This window comes from Myiozetetes cayanensis, unplaced genomic scaffold (genome assembly GCF_022539395.1).
Source record: "Myiozetetes cayanensis isolate MyiCay16 unplaced genomic scaffold, myiCay2020 scf5-8, whole genome shotgun sequence".
In the NCBI taxonomy this organism is placed as follows: domain Eukaryota; kingdom Metazoa; phylum Chordata; class Aves; order Passeriformes; family Tyrannidae; genus Myiozetetes; species Myiozetetes cayanensis.
Genome location: NW_026087742.1, coordinates 11,052,062 through 11,073,270, shown reverse-complemented (window position 1 = coordinate 11,073,270; position 21,209 = coordinate 11,052,062). Strand labels below are relative to the sequence as shown.

The following is a 21,209-nucleotide window of genomic DNA, read 5'->3' as shown; positions in this document are numbered from 1 at the left end:
AGGCAGTTCCATAGCCCTAGGTTAGAAGGCTGGCCAATACTTTTGACACCTCCTAAGACCCCCTGTTGCTTGACCAAAGGGCTTGGAAGGCATTTCTGACAGCTGGTGTTGAGCTTAGCGTCCTGCTGAGATTGTGAGACGTCTACTGGCATCCCACTTAACGCCATCCCAGCGGTGCTGAGGGGCTGTGGCATCCCATCACCCTGGCCAGGCTCTCATGGAATTGCAGCTGTGCCTTCCCTCTGCTGACCTTCAGGGGCAGCTGCAGTGCACAACCCACCTTGAGCTGAAGTCTTACTACTGTGGCCATGGCTAGAGAGGGGGCTGATATTTCTCCCAAGTTTTCCAGCTCCCGTTCAGATCAGTGAGTTGTGGGCAAGTGGGGCTCCTTCCCACACGCTGAAGAGCTCTGAGAAACAAAAAACAGAAGACCGGGTAAAACCTCACATGGGATATTAATAATGTCATTTCCAGGCTTCTAAGGTTACAAAGACTTCAGCTGTACGGAGTGTTTACTATGTAACTATTCCCCATCAGTTTATATATACAAACTGGTAGGGAAAAATCACTTACATGGGAATGAATAATTGTAGTTACATATAACATGTATCTCAAGAAAAATAATATTGGCATTCCCATTTGAAAGATCTCTTCTAAGTTTCAGGATATAGAATAATTATGAATATCATATGTATACATGTGACATGTAAAACAGCATATGTTGGATAGAAGACAGGAACTCCACAGTTATAGTTTAGTTCAGCTTTATGTTATAAGTAAGGAGACTGCACAGGTCACTGTGGAAAAAATAAATTTTAAATGGCAGCAAACTGGACACAAAATTAAAAGCTTTATCCATGATTTTTATGAAAATATCACTGTTCATAGAATAGGAGGAAGACGGATTCAGAAACGTGTATGACGTATGTAGCAATTGAAAAAATGTGATGGAAAAGCATATATTTCACATTCATTCCTAACTTTCAGTACTTTTCACTTCACAAAGATCTGTTATGCTGTTTTGATGACCATCTGTATAAAAACTTAGCTTCAAAGGATGCCTGAATTTTAGAGATGCCCTATGAGAGGAAAAGAATATGACACAGCAATATTAATCCATATTTTAGTTTATTGTGAACTGTTTTGGACTCCATCAATAATGAAAGCAAGCTTATGACTCATTTGCAAATTTGAACTAAATGGTTTGACTTGAGGAATTAGATTATGGTTGACATTGATTTCTAATTCTGCAAAAAAACCCCCACGACAACAGGCCCTAGCAGAAATTATAGATTTTGATTTTAAGGACTTCCAAAAAAATCCCAGAAAACCAAGCTAGTTCTACCTGTGCTTCCAGGTGTAAGTGGTAGCTCCTTTCTGTTCTTTTGCTGCTACCTGTTAAAAAATAACACAGGTTTGTTTTTTAGCATGAAAACATTTCAGAAGTATCCTTAAGAAAGTTAGAGGTAAAAGAATAATTAAGCAGAAAAAAAAATAAATTGAAAGAAAAGGAATACCTGCTAAAGCTGGGGTGCTTGAAACTTATGGTAGATTTTTTCAGCTATTAGCTGTTCTATCACAAAATATGATCCTGTTGCAACCACGAAATTTAACACATTAATAAAAACAACTGATCAATACAGAAGTACCAGCAGTTGGCCATCTGTAAAGTTCAACACTTAATCATAATTAAGTCAGGAAAAGCTGACAAATAAGAAATCACACAAAGACAATGCAGGAAGTAACCAAGCACCCTTAAATCATCAATTTGGTCAGTTCTGACACTGGTTTCAGTTACTTCTGTTTAAATTAATTTGGAATAAAAAATTAATCCCTGATGCATATCTTTTCCAATTATCAAAATAAGATTTGAGTTAAGCCAATAAAACCAGCAATATTTTAATTATATTAAACCACATGAAGCACACAGTAAGGGTGTGAGTGCAGACAACTACTTGGGCATCACATATTAAATAAATTAATGAAATAAAAATAGTGGTGCATTTTCTTGCCCGTGAAATATTGTGTTGCTATCAGAGCAACCCCTGTTGGTCGGTAGATGGATACAAGGAGAGCAGAGAATTTACAGCTTTGGATGCAATTCCTTTTCCTAGGGCACCAGGTGCTTTAAATGCCACCAGAAGGATGCTCCAGGCAGTGCCATACTGTCCAACTTGGCTTGGCATAGATTAGCTCATAGCCTTTGTGCCTTTGCAGACTTTGATTAAGGGCCAGTGTTAGAACTCCTATGGGTTTTTACTTGATCCAGTGTAGCACAGGGATTTTTTTTTTTCATCACAGCAGCCAAAAATATGCCAGTTAAGATAATTACATTTCAATTTAAATTGGTAATTTAATGGAAAATTTTAAACCAGGATGTAGGGCAGGATATGAACTTCCAGCCTTATCCCACAACATTTTTTCTGTATTGCAGATGATTTAGGGCCCCAGTTTCCTATTTCTGTCTTTCAGTGAGACCAGAGAGTCTACAACTCTCCACAGCTTTGCAGGATTCTCTCTTCAACCTGTTTTAAGTCTTCAAATCTCACCTCAATTTGCCTTCATCCATCTAATGTTTGCTGTTTCATTAACAATCTTTATGTTTCATTACCTGCCTTTACCAGTCACAACGTATACAAGAAACAAATTGTTCCTCGGGATATTTGCTCCCTTTTGAGGGGACAAGTAGAAGAACCCAAGATACTCTGCCTGCCATTCCTCTGCTGTTTTCATTATTTGTTTCGGGGCTGACACAGAAGCCTGGCAGTCGCAACATACTGTAAGGGGAATCATTTTCCTTTGTTTGGAGCGCAGTGTGTACCGTCATTTACATAATAAAATCCTCACACAAATAACAGATGGTGAAGAGGCACTCATGTTGCCACATGTTGGAAGCATGATGTAGTTCCTTGATGAACTCGTTTCTCTTGCTTTTGCCTACAGATGTCTACCAGCTATTAAACCTTGGGGGTTAGTCAGCTGGTCGGAGGTTTAGGCAGGCAAAAATCTGTCTACAGAATTTTCCTGCTTCTAGGAGGAGCAAATGTTATACCCTGATAGAAATGTGCTATCCATTGAAAATTGTTTCCACCACCATGGAAAGTAAATAATCATCTCTATTTTCAACACTCATTGGGCTGAAATGGTTGACTATAGAAGACAGAAAATGCCATTATTCCACTGAGCCTGAGCTGTTTTCTCTCTTTTTGGAATCCTTTCCTGAGCAGAAGCTGGGGACAGAGTGAGCTTTGCTAATGCTGCATATTAGCAATATCAGCTCTTGGATGCATTACCATTAATTTTATGTGCAAATTAAGTGCTGGAAAACAAACGTCTGTCACTTGAAATAAAGAGCCATACAGCCTGTATGCAGTGCAGTGAAATAGGATCACACCACATTCCCTAATTAGAGTTAATGGATCTGCTTCTGATCCCATTTACACCGATTTTACGATCATGTAATCCACGCTATCGTCTCCAGTGGAGCTGCTCTTTAGAAAGAATCAGTTCCCAGGATGACAGAGGGTATTTAAATGAGTGGTCATTTAGTTAAGTCTAACTATTCCTTAGATGCATGTCTGTGTATTGTTTTCAGAGCTGGACTGCTGCAGTTTCAATGCAGGTGTTGGGAGGGGAGATTGGCAAGACCATGGGTCTGGTTTATTACTTCTGTTTTGCCTGAAATGTGGTGTTTTGTATAGCTGTGGGGAGAGAGCAAACACTTTAAATAAGCTAGGTCCCTTAGCAGCTACAGGAAAAGAGAGTAGCAATTCCATGTGATATTGGTTACATCATAATTTTGCTCTCATCATGTTAACACCCTTTGGTCTGCGTGCATTAGTGTAAGAGTGTTTATAAATGCTGAATAGACCCACATCCAGCTAATCCACCTTCCTGTATGCTCAAAATTCAGCCCATGGACTCCAGAAATCTGTTTTCCAGTTCAACAAGAGGTTTGTTCATATTCACAAACGCTGCTGATTGAGAGAGGGCAGCTTCCATTTTGTGAGCACCAACACAGCATTCCAAATAGCAAATATTCATCCATCTGGCTCTGCTGATGGGCAGGAAGGGCAAGAGAGGTGCTTTACAGTGGTGTGTCTGCTCATGAGCTCCCCTATGTCCAGAAAAACCTGGGATCATGCTGCAGTGCCAGCAGTGGGAATCTGCTGTGCCCAGGCTGAGAGGGAGCATGTCTGCCCCAGTAAAACCTACAGACCCAGAAAGTCTTTATAATAGAGCTTTCAATCAGGCAGTACTTTCAGAGTGCTGCAAGTGCAGAGTATCTCTACTCTGAAAAAACCCTAAAAAATGTGTTTGATTAGCTCTAATTAACTTGTTTGGGTTTTGGGGGTTTTTTGTGGGTTTTTTTTGGGGGTGCTTTTGTTTGTTTGTTTGTTTGTTTTGGGGTTTTTTTGTTGGGTTTGGGGATTTCTGTTGTGCTTTTGCCACAGGAGCCTGTTCATAAGGAAAGAATATTTTGAATTGCCAGATTTTTAGCTTGTACAGCCTAATGAAGAGTTGCAGGTCTGATTACCCCATAGCATGGAGCCCTGATCTGCAGTCTTTAGCATCCAGGAAGTACGTGGTTATTTTCCATGCATTAATGCACTAGCATTGACCAGTTAATTTGAAATCACTTGCATCTCGTGTCATGACATAAAAGCAAATGTAGCTCCAGAACCACAGACTTACAAGGTTGTATAAAGATATAAGCAACAGAAGGGAAATAAATTTCCTTCATATATTGTACATCAAGGTCAAAACTGAAAGGTATCTCTCTCCTGAAATGCTTTACCTAACACTGATGTTGTCACCAGGAACTTACTACTCCTTATCCATTTTTCACATCTGCAGGTTCCATTCACAGAATATTACATTCCACTCACGTCATCTCACTGAATTGTCTTCACTTAAGAAGACAGTGTCCCTTTCTTACCTTTCTCTGAGTTCTCTCCTTCACCACTCCCCAGAGCAAACAAAGCCAGAAACCTGAAGATTGAGAAGGACTGAAAAATGTCTTCTGTGTGATTAGGGAATTTGAAATAGGATTTTGATTACTTTCCTTGGGAGAATCTACATCTGATTGACAATAAAAATCACATTATTTTCATTTCTGCTTGTTCTGCATTAATTAAATCTCCATAAGTACAGCTATACATCATACATTTTAATTGTGACAAGTACAGCTCTTAAGCACAATATGCCTGTATGATTACTAATGTTCATAAAAAAAACCCACAGAGGACTAGAGTGTAGATGTAAGACAATACAATATGGATGTGCTTCTCAAGCTGTAGCTAACACGCATGTTAAAGCTAAACCTCTACCACAACTCTAGCCAAATAAAAATAATATGCTTACACTATTGAAACCAAAAGTGACCAAGATTCCAAATTGACTACTTTGTATTTCCCCAGCTACAGATTATATAAATATCAATAGTTTGCTCATAAATAAATGTCAGGAAAATTACTTTAATATTATGCACAGAACTTTAAACTGAAGCATTAGAATTACAGTCTGAACAGCTGAAAACTGAATTTAAGTATTTCATCTTAATATTGACATACAACATTGACTGAGAAATCAAATGTCTATGTACTTTCTGTAAATAAGGTCTCTTTCTCTTGCACTGGAGCTAAGGTAAGCAAAAGAATGATGAGTACAAGCAGAGAACAAGCATGTCATGCTATCTTGATGTTCACTCAGGATTGAAATACAACTTTGAGGATTTAAAGAAAATCATTGCAGGAAAAGGTATTTAAAACAATGATAATGAGTCAACTCTAGAAAAAAAGGGTCAGTTGTTTTGATAAACAGTCAGTCAGTTGAAAACTTCACCCACACTCTCACTTTTACTATCCAAAAGCATGGTTAACGATACCTTTTAATGATACTTTGTATTTCCTGTTCTAGACACATAAAAAGAATAAAAATTAAAAAAACCCCAACCAAACAAACAAAACACACACGAAAAAAACCCAACAAAACTTTCTCTTAGAAGATTATCTGATTTAATAGAAATTACCATGCTTGCCAGGCCAGTTTACAGTTGGCATTAAAGGCTTCCTCCTCTAGCAGAAGGCAGTGCATTGTCCTGCACGACATGACCATGTTTGCATCTGTCATGCTAACTCTTGGCTGCTGAAAAACCCATTACACAGTACACCATGCTTCCATTGGACCCTTTATTTTCCTTCTTACTTATCTTTTGAGACATTATTTATCTTACTGTTTTCCCCCCTCCCCTTTTTTTCCTCGTGCTTTTTCAGCTCCAAAAACCTGTTTTTTATACTGAAAATTTGATTTGTTTTTTTTTTTTCTAAATATGACCTAAATTCTTATTACCTCCTTTTAAGATCCCTAACTGATACTCTTTCAGACAAGTAAAAGTTTCTCATTAGTCTCAAGTTTAATGGTTTTCCTAATATCTTGAATTCCAATTAAGATTTTGTTTTCTTCTAGGGGTAGATACTCACTGCCAAGGACTCCTCAGCTCCAGCAAGTCCCTGACAACACAGACTTCAATATTTTGTTGTAACCCATTTCTGCTTTTTCTTAAGTTTTTATTACAAATACCAACCCCATGTATCTCTTCCTACAAGCAATTATATCTCCTAAACCTGTTTTTAGTAGTTCTAGTTCTAGGTAAGGATTTCCCTTGTCTTAAAACCTGTATTGCTATGCAACATAGAATAAAACAATTATAAATGTTAGCTTATTGAAAACACAACTGCACTGATGTGTCTACTGGAATTACCTTTCTTTCAACACTGTCACATCTTTTGTACTTGTACATAGAGATTAAAAGTCTACAGTACCAGTAAAGCACAAATACAAGAATTCCATCCTGGTTGCCTTTTCAGTTCCCTTTTTATTCTCCCTTTTTTTGTTGTCCAGAGAGGTCAGAAATAGCTGCAAACAGTCCTCTTTTACCCTTCCCAAAGCTGTCATTGTGGAATAGCTGCAGCAACTCTGTGACAGCAGGGAGAGGACTAAGTTCAAAATAAATCATGGCAATTTCCATGTTTATGTATAAAACTTATTGTAAGCTAATTACAGAACCCACAAATGCAAGTGATGTCAGACTACAATAACTCAGTGGAGGGGGATAGTCTGAGGGTGTTTGGAAATATTAGGGGGAAAAAAATTATTTCATTACTATTTGACCTATAAACAGTTTCCTGCTCTGCTGGAAGTTTTGGTTCATTGATTTCTACTGCTGCTCTTTTTGATGTAGCAAATAAGCAGCTCTTCAGCTTTTCCCTCCGCTTATAGAAGCCTCCAGGGAAACATTCACTAATATAGTGACACAAGGGACGTGGGACAATGGGAGGGAAGTGCAAGACTTCTAAAAACCATGAAAAGATCTTTCAAATACAGTTCCTTTTTGCTCTGTTATTATCAATTAACATTTACATGTGAGCACCAGCAATATTCTAACAAGGTTAAGTGGTCTTCACTCTGACAAAACAGGAGTGCCTATCATGGTACCCATAAAATTAAAAGAGAGACTAACTTTTCACTTTTTCAGTCTTGACATGTATTTGATAGATCCGACATTTAACTCAGACACCCAAAAATCAGGGTCATAAACTCAAGCTCATCACATCTATTTCATTCATTGCCTGCTCTTTCTTCTAGATACTTTTTAAATCATTTTTTGTCCAATTGCTAAGAATTTATTTGAATACCATCTTCTCCTCTATCAAGTAATTTGCAAATTCCTTTTCAGACCACAACTTTACAATCACTAAGTGAAACTTTGGGTCCACACAACCAGTTTTCTGGGTCACAGCTTTGATTGTACACAGATGACAAGGTTCTTGTCCTTTTCCCCATCCCCTTGAAGCAGAAATTGGTTTTCTTTCATAAAATAAACAACTCAGCTGAATAACAGGAAAGAAGGTATTCACAGAAATCTTAAAAAACAACAAAAAACGCATTCCAGGATATGCATTTACAATTCAACATTGGATTTTCCTCTTAACTAATTCTTTTACCTCTTTTATATATTGCAAGTCTCGAATGAGACAGATGAATATGACTATGACCATATTCCTTGCTATTTCAATTTACTCTTGACATAATCTCCTGATTAAGTAACTTCACTAAATATGGAGTTATCTTTCTCGTCCTTTTAAATCTAGAGAAATACTAAAAGCCACTAACTACTACCAACATGCTAAAAATTCAGGATGACTAAACTGTCAGTGAGCAAAGTCATTCAGTTGCTCATTACAATAGAACTTGATCATTGCATTCTTCCAATCCTAACAGGCATTTTCAATTTTCATGGTAGAGAAGGGAGAAACTCTCTTTTTTTTTTTTTTTTTTTGTAGTACAAGTTTCACAATATTGAATCAGTTAACACATGATGATATGTTATCATTGAACATTAGCACATCATTACTGGCAGAATGTAAATACTTTCCAAGCAATTTTGAAAACACAAACTGCATAGATTCTAAGGTGCATAACTTCCCTCCTTTAAATCAACAAAGTGTACTGCCTAGTGTGCAAATCATTAAAAGCAGTACTGAAAGAACACACAACCAGGATCACAGCATATAGTTACAGCATATTTGTGACTTGACAAAGTAAAGGAATCCAACTTTTGGAGATATATTGGGAAAAAACTACTAAAGAGTTTCAATTTGAGCACTGCATTTTTATGTACTTAAATTTTTAAAATCTGGTTCGGAGATTTCCTTATCCATAGGCACATAAAGTCCCTGCCTATATATAGTTAGGCCTCCATCAACAGGGATGATGTGTTCAAATTCCTTTGTAATGTTCTCAAAGAGGTACCTAACTCCTGATGCTCAATGCACATCCTTCAACAACTTTCACCCGAGATCTTAATCTTTCCTGTTCAGCTCTGCCTAAACCACAGAAAAATCTGAAGCAAAAGCAAAAAAGAGTCTATGCTTGACGACTGCTTAAAGCATTCTCCCAGGAGACCACTATCTAGTCCTACTTTTGTGGATGTGTACAAAAGAACAGCTTCAAAGTAGGAGATCAGATAGTTACTGCTGGCAGACACTGCTGCACTCTCACAGGCACAGGAGATAAAAATGGATCCAGGGAAGAAAGGGCTTAAGTCTGGATCCTTCCCTCTCTACCTGTTGAGTAGGCCATAAGTTGAATTGAAATTATGAGTCAGGAGAAGACAACTTGTATCTTCTCTCCCTCCACAGACAATTACAAAAGCCTGGCTGAAGTAAGGAAATGAAGACAATGGTTGCTGAATGCATGAGTCTCGCAGGAAACCTCAACACTTAGCAGACTCCTGGCATTGTCACTCCAAACCTAAACTATTGACTAGAGGAGCTTCATGGTGTTTTTTGGCAAGCTGTCTAGAAATTTTATTGTATAGCAGAGAATTAAACCTCGACATGCAACATTCTGGCCTTGCCATTTTACTGTGCCTGTCTGAACATTAAACAGTTACACGCTACTGAAACGGAACTTGCACTCACCCCCTGTTCCCAGCAAAGATAGCAAACACCAACTCAGGATGGTGAATATAAGGCTGGTGCCCAAGCTTTCCTTATAGCTGAGACTCAGGTCTGTGACAGTACTAAGTCAGAGCAAACCTGTTTAAACTGTATTTGCTTCAGTGGTAGCAACCCCACCACATCCTAATCCTCAACCAACTTGTGCCAATAGCGTTACGAGGAAGCTCACAGTGCAGGTTCCCTGGATGGCAGGTGATTCTGCAGAAATTTGTCTACATGGAGAGTCAGTGATTCCAGTTAAAAATAAATACATCTCCTTTGCTCTTTCAAAGAAACGAAATATGTAAGCATTGCTAAAACTCACAAAAGTTTTATTTAGATCTTCATACACTTCTTATTTGAGTGCCTTCTTTTCAGACATTTGCAGATGTTGTACTAACACCTCACCTGACCTGTAAAAAAACCTTAACTTTGGAGAGGAAGACTGATCCCTCATCTGTATCCCACTCCCCATGTCCTGACTGAAGAGTCAAAAGACTCAAAGAGTTTGCATAAGTGGTTTATAAAAGGAAGTCCAAAGGCGTACAAGAGGCTGATTTGGGCTTAGTGTATCTGGACCTCTGTAGGAGTTTGGCTACTTGGGCAGACTGCAATCACCCTGAGGGCTATGGTACATTCAGACTCTGTTAATGCTGCCTCCTCTCTTATCCATCCACCTCCTCTCTCTTCCTCTGAGTTGATGGGCTGGGACAATGCTACCCACACACTTAGCAGTTCTAACTCCTTGCCTCCCTTCATCCACTTCCACCAGTTGAATTCCCAGGTTTAAACATCCAGCACTCACACACAGGGCTAATCTTGCTGCCACTATGCTAAAATAACTGAAACAAGTACTGAACTCTTTCTAGACACCTAAAAAATACTAATCAGATAATACCAGATCAGTACAACTATAACACTAATAATTTTGCACATGATGGCAGAAAGCAAAACACTTCTGCATTCTCTCTCCAGGAGCTCTCTAATGGTTCAAGAAAATGGAGATAAGTAAATGCACTTACAAAAAAAGCCTGACAGAGTTTTGCCCCACTGTGCCGTGGAGAGACATGACCTATTAAATGAGACACCAGTCTGGGCACAGGAGACTTTGGTTCAATTTCCAGCTGTGTTAGAGCTCTAATACACAACCTTAAGTAAACTGTCTCTGTGCATTGGCTTTCTCCATCTTAAAAGGGATTTTGCTGTTTTTTTTTTCCTCAGCTTTATCCTGTAAAGCACTAAATTCAACAGACATGAGAGGTAGGTATTATTATGTTTCACAACTTTATCTCGACTATCTGAAAATGAATCCTTCCATGCCAGTGGCACTGCTATTTGGTTGTTTGTCATGTACTTTTCCATCATCCAACAGCAGATGTACTTTCTGGATAGTCTTCAAGATTGTTTTACAGAGCACTTGAGACTATTTTGTTTTAATTTTATTTCTTTTGTTGCTTATTTTCTTTAAGCATTTTATCCTCAGGGATTTGGCTAAGCTACGACTATTAAAAAAATTATACAGCAATATGTAGTTTCTGTTTTCCATTTAAGCTAACTTTTGCACAAATAAATCTCCAAGGATTGAATATACCTTCTCCACTTTTCTGATTCTCTCCCCATGAATGCTGCTTTCTGTCTGGGCAACGTCTCTTCCCTTTGTAGAATGATTATTAAAGCCAAATGTTGCTTGAAATATGTATTATATTTGCCTTGCTCCTAGAATTAAGAGCAATAGTGATTTCCTGACTTTCCTGTTGGTCCAAATTCTGTCATCAGGTTTACATAAACAAGTCAGGTTTCTTGAGCCCAAGTAGTTGATGACAGGAAGAAAACAGACCAGAAGGAAAGTTGCAGAAAATAGGACCTATTCAAAAAAACCAAGTGAATTTCTCTAGTCTTCACTCCAGAGAGGCCCAGACTGCTAAAATAAACTTAATCTATCAAAGCATGGTTAATCCAGGTCACGATCTTGTTTTCTGTTTCCACTCCCCACTCTTTACTGTTATTAAAGCCACAGCATTTCAGAAATTATATATTTTTATATTTTAACTTTGACTCAGACTTTAGAAGGCTATGGAAGGGTTGAAACCAATCACAACATGCAGAGAAAAAAAAGCCTATGATCAACGGCAGCAAAAGGAAACAAAAGGATTGCAAAATTGCTTCAAAATTGTGCCATAAACTCACTACAAAAGAGACTTTTTAAAACTATGCTGGAGCTGCAGCTATGCAGCCCCCATTCCATTTTACAGAGGCTGTATATCTGTGTTGTCCAAGCTGCTCTGAAGAACCTCACCCTGCATGCCTAATGCCAATAACATAACACTTGGAATTTATTGCTCCATTTAACCTCCCTCTGCCCACTAAAGGATTCTCAAATTCTACAAATCTGGAGCAGCTTCAAACACCAATCTTTACAAAGAAATAAAATCCTCTTTAAGAAACAATACCTTTCTTTTCCTTGAGTATTAAGCATAGGCCCAGAAAGAGGGTTAAAATCTGATGTACTCTGAATACATTTGGTTTACAAGCAGTTTTTGTTCAGTTGAGAGCAGGGTAAGAGTCAGCCTGGGGATATTTAGGTGAACCCAAAAAAACAACACTGGCAAGGGGGGAAAAAAAAGAAATGTAACCTGTTCCTATTCATCACAATTATTTCTGGCCCACAGACTCAACCTAAAAAGAACTTTGAGAAGCTCAAAAGATATAATTATCTACAATTCTCCCTCCATTAAACTGGCATTTTACAGAATGTGGATCCATTAGGAAAAAAAATTACAACCCCCAGATCCCTAAGTTTTAAGTGTGCAAATGGAGGCCAATTGCTTCCCTCTCTGAACCTCAGTCCTGGCACTGAAATAAAACTTATTTCAGCTAAATTACATTCTTAGGGATAAATTTCAGATAGTCTCTCCTTTACTTTCATTATTCTACCTGGGAGTTTAGATGGCCACAAAAGCAAGCTAAAATGAAAAAAAAGTCAACCTTTTCAATAGGGCCAAAACAAGGGTTGTTTTCCTCTCTGCAGTCAGTCCTTCAGCAAATGATCAAAACTTTCACAAAGTTGTTTCTCCCAGCCCTGCACAAACAAGATTACCATGACCCATCATCATGGGATCATTGCTTTGCAGGATTGTTAAAAAATACTCACAACCCCCAACACAAAGAGTAAGACACACCACCTAAAGAAAATCACCTAGAGTTGAGAATAAAAAATTGGTGGCACAACACGATATCAGACAATTCTGCACAAAGCCCCCAATTCACTTAAACAGGTCTTGGAAGGCATACATATGGCTACAGACATTATTTATTAGTATATACCTCTTGTACAAAACTAAGTAAAACCTTTTTCAATGAGCAGAATATTATTTAAATACGGCAGGTTCCAAACCTGGTGTTCAAAAAACGTTTTCCACGGGAGATCCATCACAAAATCAATTTCCAGGACTTATGGGCTGGTGTAAGCCCTCCTTAAAACCTTACAAAAGTTACAAATTTAGTTAAGTGTTGTGATTTAAGGACCTATGTCCTTAGATAATTGGTAACTGGTACTACCAATAATGCATGACACACAATTTTCACTGTAATTTCAAGGATATAATTAGATTTCATCAACCTATTCCAGACTAAAATCCTCCCAGACTATAATAGTATAGAGTACATATGCATGTTTATTTTCTGATCAGTTGAATTAATGACTAAGGCATACAAAGTGCTCTTTAAATCTTCACATGAAGAACAAGCTTCCATAACTATAAAAATGGAGGATGTGATTGCAAGACCTCTCTTATTCAAAATAGTCAAAGAGAGTTCATGGCATCCCATCTCTGAATCCACTGGTCAGAAGCAAAGAAGAAACAGCCACGTGTGAGAAGGCAGTGAAACAGTGGCAAAAGCCTAGGGCTGGGTGAGTGAAGTGAGGGAGTGGTATTAGGTAGACAACCATACAGGAGAAGGATTAGGCATCTTGAAATAAAAATATCTCAAAAGAAGGACAGGGACTCCATATTTATTCCTTCCAATAACAGGCTCTACCTGGCTTCGTTTTCCCTAGATAAGAATTTCGTATTCTGTATATTTATATCAGGATTTAATTTAACTGATATTTTTAGGCATCCACTGCACCATTCTTAATTCTGCTTACTGTGAGCCTGCTTCTGTGTATGTACAGAGAGTGGTATCAGAAATGAACATGACATCAAACATTATTTAAAATGCTCATATAAACATTCTCCTCTTTCTTCCCCATTTACTTTCCTTTTCCTTGCCAGCCATCTTCTTCTGCCTCCCTCTCCTTTTCATAAGTCTTTCCATTTTACTTCCCTGGCTTTTTTTCAGCTTTTCCTCTTCTCTCCCTCTCTCAGGTCTTTTATGCACTTCTACTCTCCCATTTTGCCTTTCAAATTTGCTTCTGGCTAAAGTGTTCTCAAGACTATTTGAATAAATACAAGCTGAATGGATACCACAGGCACCAGCCACTTCTATTGTGCTGCAGTAAACAATACTTTGCTTTTTCATTGCTGCTGCCTGGAACAATGTATTGTGCTTAGATTATACTCACTTCATATATATATTGTTTCAGTTAATAGAAAGCAATTGCATATTGATTGCAGAAGCTTCAAAGGAATGTGTGAGCAAAAAAAGATATAAACCCAGTCTAACAGGGTGAGGAATAATAAGAATGAAAAAGTCTGACCTGGTAACAATACACAGTACATGTATACACGAAATAAAAGGTTATCATTTTAAGAGCTCAGACGTACAAAGAACGGGGGAAAGGATTTTTATTCCACATATGATAGAGGCTAAATGTCCTAATGAATTCAGCTCCTATTTCATCAGTTAAATTAAGGAACAGTCCTAGTATCCTGATACAAGCCATCTTTTCCCTAAAACCTCTATTCTCCCAATCTTCACACTCCTTGACTGGCATCTGGACCCCGTAGGAAGTAGAAGGAGGAGGAAAAGCACAGAAGAGTACAAGCATGGCAGTGTCACTGTTGGTTTATCCAGAGGGGAAGGAGCTTCAGAGAAATGTTTTTTTCTGGGCACAAATAAAGTTAGAATAATCCAGACCTTAAATTATGAAAGCAATATTTAAAATAATTAATGAAATGTACTGCCACATGTGTGCTTGAAAGAATGGTGAAGGAAGCACTTTAGCTCTAATTAATCTGTTCCAATTAGGGGAATATTAAGCCTATGAATGCTGAATCCAACCGGGGGATGATCTCTCCACTGATATTAAACCTTATTGGAACAAAAAAGATATACATGCCTCTGTTAATACACATGTGCAAGAAAGGTTGATGAATAAAAAGAGGTGAGGAAAAAAGTGAAGAGATACAGAGGAACTTTAAGCTATTGATTCAAAAACATAGGGTATGTTTATCATTCTAAACCTTCTTTGCTTGTACTGTGCAGTAACAGCAGAAGGAATTCTTCTTGATGATGATGGCATTTAAGTTTTAGCCCAGGTCCTGAGCTATCAAGTATTTTATCTGCACATTTGGGTTTTTTACTACTATAAGGGTTGCTGCAAAGAAGGTTATTTTTATATTAATGTTCTTACTTGTTCCCTCTCCTTCAAAATTCCTTTCATTTAAGGTACTCTTAGGAAAATTTGGCAGAAGATTTTTCTCTCCAAATAAAGAGATAGGGAAAAGGTCTCTTCTCCTAAACTATGCTTAGGTCTTGTTAGATGCACAGGAGGAAGTGCAGAATGATGACAAAGGATAATAATTACAATGATAAAGATACAGTCTTTGCTCATTTAAAGCTAATCCAAGAAGTATAAGCCATAAGCAGATTCAAACCTGCATTGAAAATAATTGTTACTTTGCCCATCTACTAATTTGCCTCTTGCAAACACATGCTTATTCAAGTCATGGATACTTAAACAAAATAGCTTTATTTACTTCACTTCATCCAGTGTGGTCTTTCCCACACCCGTGGAGTATTTCCTGATACATTTCCCAGTGGAGCAACACCACATAAAGGCCAGCTTGACATGTTGTCTCTTGATGGTGATGCAAACCCAAATGTTGCTGCTCTCTAGAATGAACACTTTAAAGTAATATAATATTAATCTTATTATTATTATCTATGATTTATTCTTTGCAGCACTGATGAGGCCTCCCAGCTCCTGCCAGGGTAAACAGCCAAAATTTCTGTCTGATTTAATACTGAAATAAGGCTGGCCCTAGAGAAACTGATAATTTCTATCTTACCACTTCAAGGCTGAGAAAAGAGAACACAATATTTTTCTTCAAATTTTCCCCTTTTAGGTTTACATCACCCTTGCAGATTCACAGGAGCAGAATGGCCAGTGACCCCCTGGTGAACGGACCCTTAAATTGTTTCACAGAAATGCCTGCAAGAGGTGCTCAAACACCAGTTGCTCATTTCCCCCTTACGGTTTTCATGCTGCTGACGCTCCTCAGGTTCATCAGTGGTGGGTAAGACACCTAAGGCTGTTCATGATGTAACATCTTCCACAGCGTAAAAAGTATAATTTAAGAAAGTACTAACTACAGCTGGTTTAAGTACATAATGTAACTGATCTTAACTTCATTTGAACTGGGAAAACACCTGTATTTATTCTCTTACACTTATTTTTTTTTTTTAAGGAACACATTAGATGGCATGGAGGTGGTAACAAGACATTTGAATAGATAAATGGTAAACAGCGGCTGTGAAGACCAATAGTTTTGTTCAAACCACATGAAAGTTGTATGATCACAGTGAATTACAACAGTAAAGATTGGCAGCCTAAAAGAATTGAAATTGTAGTGTTGAATGTGGTTCTAGTACAAAATTGTCTCCTGGGCCACCTCTTTATTTTTCTCAGTAGAAAACTACTACAAAAATCAGCACTGTCCTTGCAGTAGAGATCAGAAGAAAAGGAGAAGAATGGCCTTGAGAATTAAATTATTTTCCCATCCCTGCAGCCTGTGTAGTCAACTGTATAAACCCAGAAACACCTTTGTAGGAGCACCAAAAAATAAGTCTATATTTACTTGTTTTACATGGAAAATAAGATCATCACATCTCTGTAAATAAACCCTTCATTAAAAGATAGTCTAGTTCTGCAAGCATGAGTTAGCAGTATAGAAAGAGGTTCAAAAAGCCCTTTGGCAAGACCTGGACTCAGCAGATTGAAGCAGAGCATTCCTGTTCTCTGAGAACAGAACAGCACCATGGAGGTGAATGAAGCCCCCATGGTGAGCAACACCACACCAGTGTGTGCTACTTCATGTCTGTCCTGACAGGGCAATTCCATGGACACATGCTCAGCTGATCCTGTGCCTTTCACAAGCATTACAGATAAGCACCAGTTTTGCTTCTTGTAAATTACATTCACTAATTTTTTTTGCAGTTTTCCAAAAATAAACAAAATACCAAGACTGTCTGTACTTGTGTCCTCTATGTCAGTTATACAGATAAATTCCAACTATTTTAGACTCATTCCGTGCTACTTCAAGTTAAATCCCACAGGTCGTTGAACAATGGTGTTAAATTTTTCCAGGTACAACAGCAATCCCTTCACTTTGTAACCCTTGGATACCTATTTGCCCTTTTTTATAATTGTCCTGCAAGGGCAACATGTGATCACATCCAAGATTAATGCACATATATTTTTCATTACTTCCAAATGCTTCACTCCTACCTGATGGCAGGGATTCTATTTATATTGGCCTCCAAAATACAACCTTCTTGTTGCAGGTCCACTCTTCCTCTGTATTGCCATTCCTTGGGATTATCCAGTTCTTCCAGTATGAAATCTTTGCTCTCCTTTATATTGCCAACACCACTTAACAGCATGAACAGTTGTCACTATCATGCTCCCTATGAGAAAAATATTAATGAAATAGTAAGTAAGAAAAACCTCAGAATTATTCCTAGGGGAACTTAGTCTGTAAGTTTCTTCAGCTCCAAGAACAAACCTTTTACTAATTTGTTATTGATCTCCAATTTCTGTTACTTATCCCCATCTTTTTAAATAATTGCTAATTTTCTGCATGGTATTGTTTCAAATTCATTATAAAAGTCCACACAGACTAAAATCTAATATTTTCCTACCCTATAAAATAAATTACTTAAAATCCTAAGTTAATGAAAATATCAGGTTATCTGGTGTGATCGTGCTTTAATAAACAGTAATATATCCCATTTTTTAATTGCTAATATATTTCAGTTTCATGGTTTCAATAAATATTCATTATACTGATGCAAATTACTGAGGCAGATTAAGAATTTGATAGGTGAACTTGAACAGAGTAAATTCAAATCTTTTGGTTTCCCATCTTGAACTAGGAATAACAATAGACAAGAAAACAAAAGTTTTCTTAAGAGGAAGAGAAGAAAAACCACACCTGTAAGAGCTAGATCATGGTAATTGTATTGTTGGATCTTCATCCTGTGTATTTTTTCTAACCCGAGTATTATTACTGGATAGCACAGTCAAATTATGAATGCTATAGTAACAGAAGGAAGATGAATGGTTAAAATACTAAACATTCAGCCTGAAAATGAGTGTTGTTACTGATATTATCACCTGGGAAGCATTTCTGCAAAGCATCCTAAAGACAAAACAGTGCCCGCAGCCACTGCCTGTGTGTGATAAAAGGCAACAGGTGGCTTCAATGGAAAGCAAGGAGAGGACCATTTTCAAACAGAGGTGAGTGTAAAACCTGATTTCTGTGGAGTTCTTACTGCACTGCATCAGAGAAGAGTTTTGAGCATGGGTGGCATGAAAGACATGTTTTGGTAGATATTTCAAAGGGGGCTTACATGACAGCAGTAAAACATGAGCACAGCAGCCTGGAACAGTCATCTCGATTTTCCACTTCTTAACTTCTAGTGTCCACAAACTATAAAAGCAAACTTCAGGACAATACCCATCACTAAGGCAAAACAGAAAGAAAAGTCTGTCATGTATTACACGAAAATAATTAGTGTTGCTATTTTTCTTCACCATTAAACAAAAACCAGCGTAACTCTATTTATCACTTCAAAGAAAACAAATGTCAGAGAGAATAATGTCAAAACACTGCTCAATATCATATTAGTAAATGCTTGCAGATCTACAAAGGTGTAATTAAAGACATGGATTTTAAATGGTTAAGGCCACTTATGAACTTAGGCTGTGGTGAATCTTTATGTTTTGCTAGAGAGAGGCCTCCAGGAGCAAATTTTTAAATTCATTTGAACCAGAAACCATTTGTCAATTTTTACTTTCTATTGGTAAAAGTTTCATAATGAGATCTAGGCTAAGGTTTTAAAAATATAATTATAATCATATCAAACAGCATTATTACACTTCTCAGAATGTATTACAAGATGTTTGAGAAGAGATGATAACAGCAAAGTTGGGTTTACACAGTAGCACAAGAAATTCAAACTTCTAGGAGTTCTGTAGACCTTAATAAGATGGAGTTTAAAAATAGAAAAATACATCCAGAATTTTAAATATCTCTATTTTTTTTCTAATATATTTTATAATGACAGTAGTTTCTAGGATTCCTGAAATTTGGCTATACCCACGAGATTATATAACTTAAAATATAGTTATTTTTCTTCTTTAACCACTAAGAAATTCCATTAACCTTGAGCCTGCAATGTCACAACAGTAATGGTGAAATCTGCAGTTTGCACTTCCAAAAACATTTAGTAAAAATATGGCTGAAAGCAATCTGCAAAAAGTGTAGGAATAGCTAATGGAAAATAATATGATATACCAACACAAGGATTTTAGAAAAAGACCTCTTGTCTGCCAACATCATTGTCACAGTTACTTTTCTTTTTAATAAATTCTAAAAAATAAAAAGTGCTAAACTTCAGTCAGGAGGATTCTGTACTTTAAAATTAGCCCATAAACATGATTTAATATAGGATCACCTTACCTTTTTAATACAAATGTTTTAAACCTTATTTTATGCTCCACATGAATTATACATCTGCAGTTCATATCATTTATAAATGATGTGGCCTTTAAGGAATTTGACAATGGACTGATCTAAGATCAAGGGGAAATTCTCCAGAATGCTTTTAGGAATAAACATCAATCTGACATTATAATTTTTTAGGCATTTTGAAGTGAAGTATCAATTTTATCAGATAATTATCTGCTGGAGGTCAGTGTATGTCAGTTTCCAATCATTTTCTATTAGAGATATAATGCAGAGAAGGTCTATATATACTGGAACAGATTTTCCCTGCATGGTTATAACTAAGTAGTCCTTCAGGCTTCAGGAAGAAAACATAGGTAAGACAAAGATGTTTCACCTGCTCTCCTGAGCCAGGCAAAATTCATAGCATGCACAAAAACTGAAGTCTCCTGTTATGGAACTGTCCTAGCAGGGATAAATTAGTGAAAAAAGCTTGAATTAGTCATGACCAATATTCAATGCCATCTCAGAAACGCTGCATTTTTCAGCATAAATATATAAACCCCTAAATTTACCAGAAATCACAGAAAAACATAGATAAAGCTTGTGTAAATTCACTCTATCTTAACTATGCTCTATAACTCTTCTATGGTACCATTTCTTTCCTTTAAATGAATTTTATTCCAGATCTTTGTGTTGTTCCCTATTTTAGAATCAAATTTGATCTGTTTCACCATAAAGAGATGTAGCTGAAGTCCCACCCTAGTTTATGAACGTAAACAAAAGGTGGAAATTGTAAAGTGGAATGTTATGTCATGCAATTATTTTAGAGCTATCTCTATCCCCCTCCTCAAGATTACTAAAAATCAGTGTGACCTGCCAGGGGATGAAAGTTCATATTTCCCAGGATCTGGCACCAAATTTATGGGATACAGTCTCTTTCCAAGACCACCTGACACTGAGTGCCATTGGCTCTGCTATTTTACCTAATAGAAAGTACCAGGCACAATATTAAATACAGGTTTTTGACTTGCAAAGCAGAACAGGACGAGGGATTCTGCACCTGTTGCAATTTCTGTGAGTGGCCACGTGGCTTTGGACACACATATTGCTTCTTTGAGGGTGCTGTCCTGGTCCATCTGGCTGGGAGGTCTTGGTGGAATCTCTTCTCCTTTTAGACTCTAAGCACTGCTGGAGTGTGAAAGCACAGCTATAACTGAGGTAATAAATGCACTCACTCTCTCATCCTACTGCACTACAAGAGCAAGGTTTCAGGGGATTCAGTTGGGAACCTGGTAAGCTCCAGGGAGATCTTCCACCTCTGAACGTGCCCAAACGGAAATAACCATCAACTGTGGACCCACAGGGCTCATTCTAAGATAAAAAGCTAACAATTAGTTTACAGAGACAAAATAAACAAATAAATAAATTGGTTTAAAGTCTTCTCTCTCTGTTATTCTTAGCTGATCTATGTTTTTCTGAGAAAGAAATGTTCTTACTGCAAAACTTCTGTATTTAACATTGCAGGGGAAGTCTAGAACCAAGGAAAAGCATTATTAACAATAACAATAATAATAATAAAAGCAGGGCATCAAACATCATGTCGAATTCTAACTGTTGAGCTCTTTCTTTTTTTTTTTTTTTTGTCTTTATCTTGAATAAACCAAGAGCCTAAAATTGTCAGATTGTAGCACTACAGTCTGTCATCTCAAACTGCAGTACTGACTGGATTTCATAGATTGACACAGGCTTCCCTGCCTTACATACCAGCCAGGCTGCCACTGCCTCCCTCCACATCAGGGAAGTAAAAGTG

At 37.4% G+C, this 21,209-nt stretch overlaps 1 long non-coding RNA gene across 1 annotated transcript; it reads right to left on the bottom strand.

Annotated features, from left to right (window-relative positions):
• Positions 1-287: 287 nt before the first annotated feature.
• LOC126648607 (uncharacterized) lies at positions 288-18,399 on the bottom strand. Its single transcript, XR_007630847.1, has 4 exons — positions 18,300-18,399; positions 17,176-17,354; positions 1,346-1,395; positions 288-409 (listed from the first exon to the last, which is right to left on the bottom strand). It is a non-coding gene; the product is annotated as an uncharacterized LOC126648607 (long non-coding RNA).
• Positions 18,400-21,209: the final 2,810 nt, after the last annotated feature.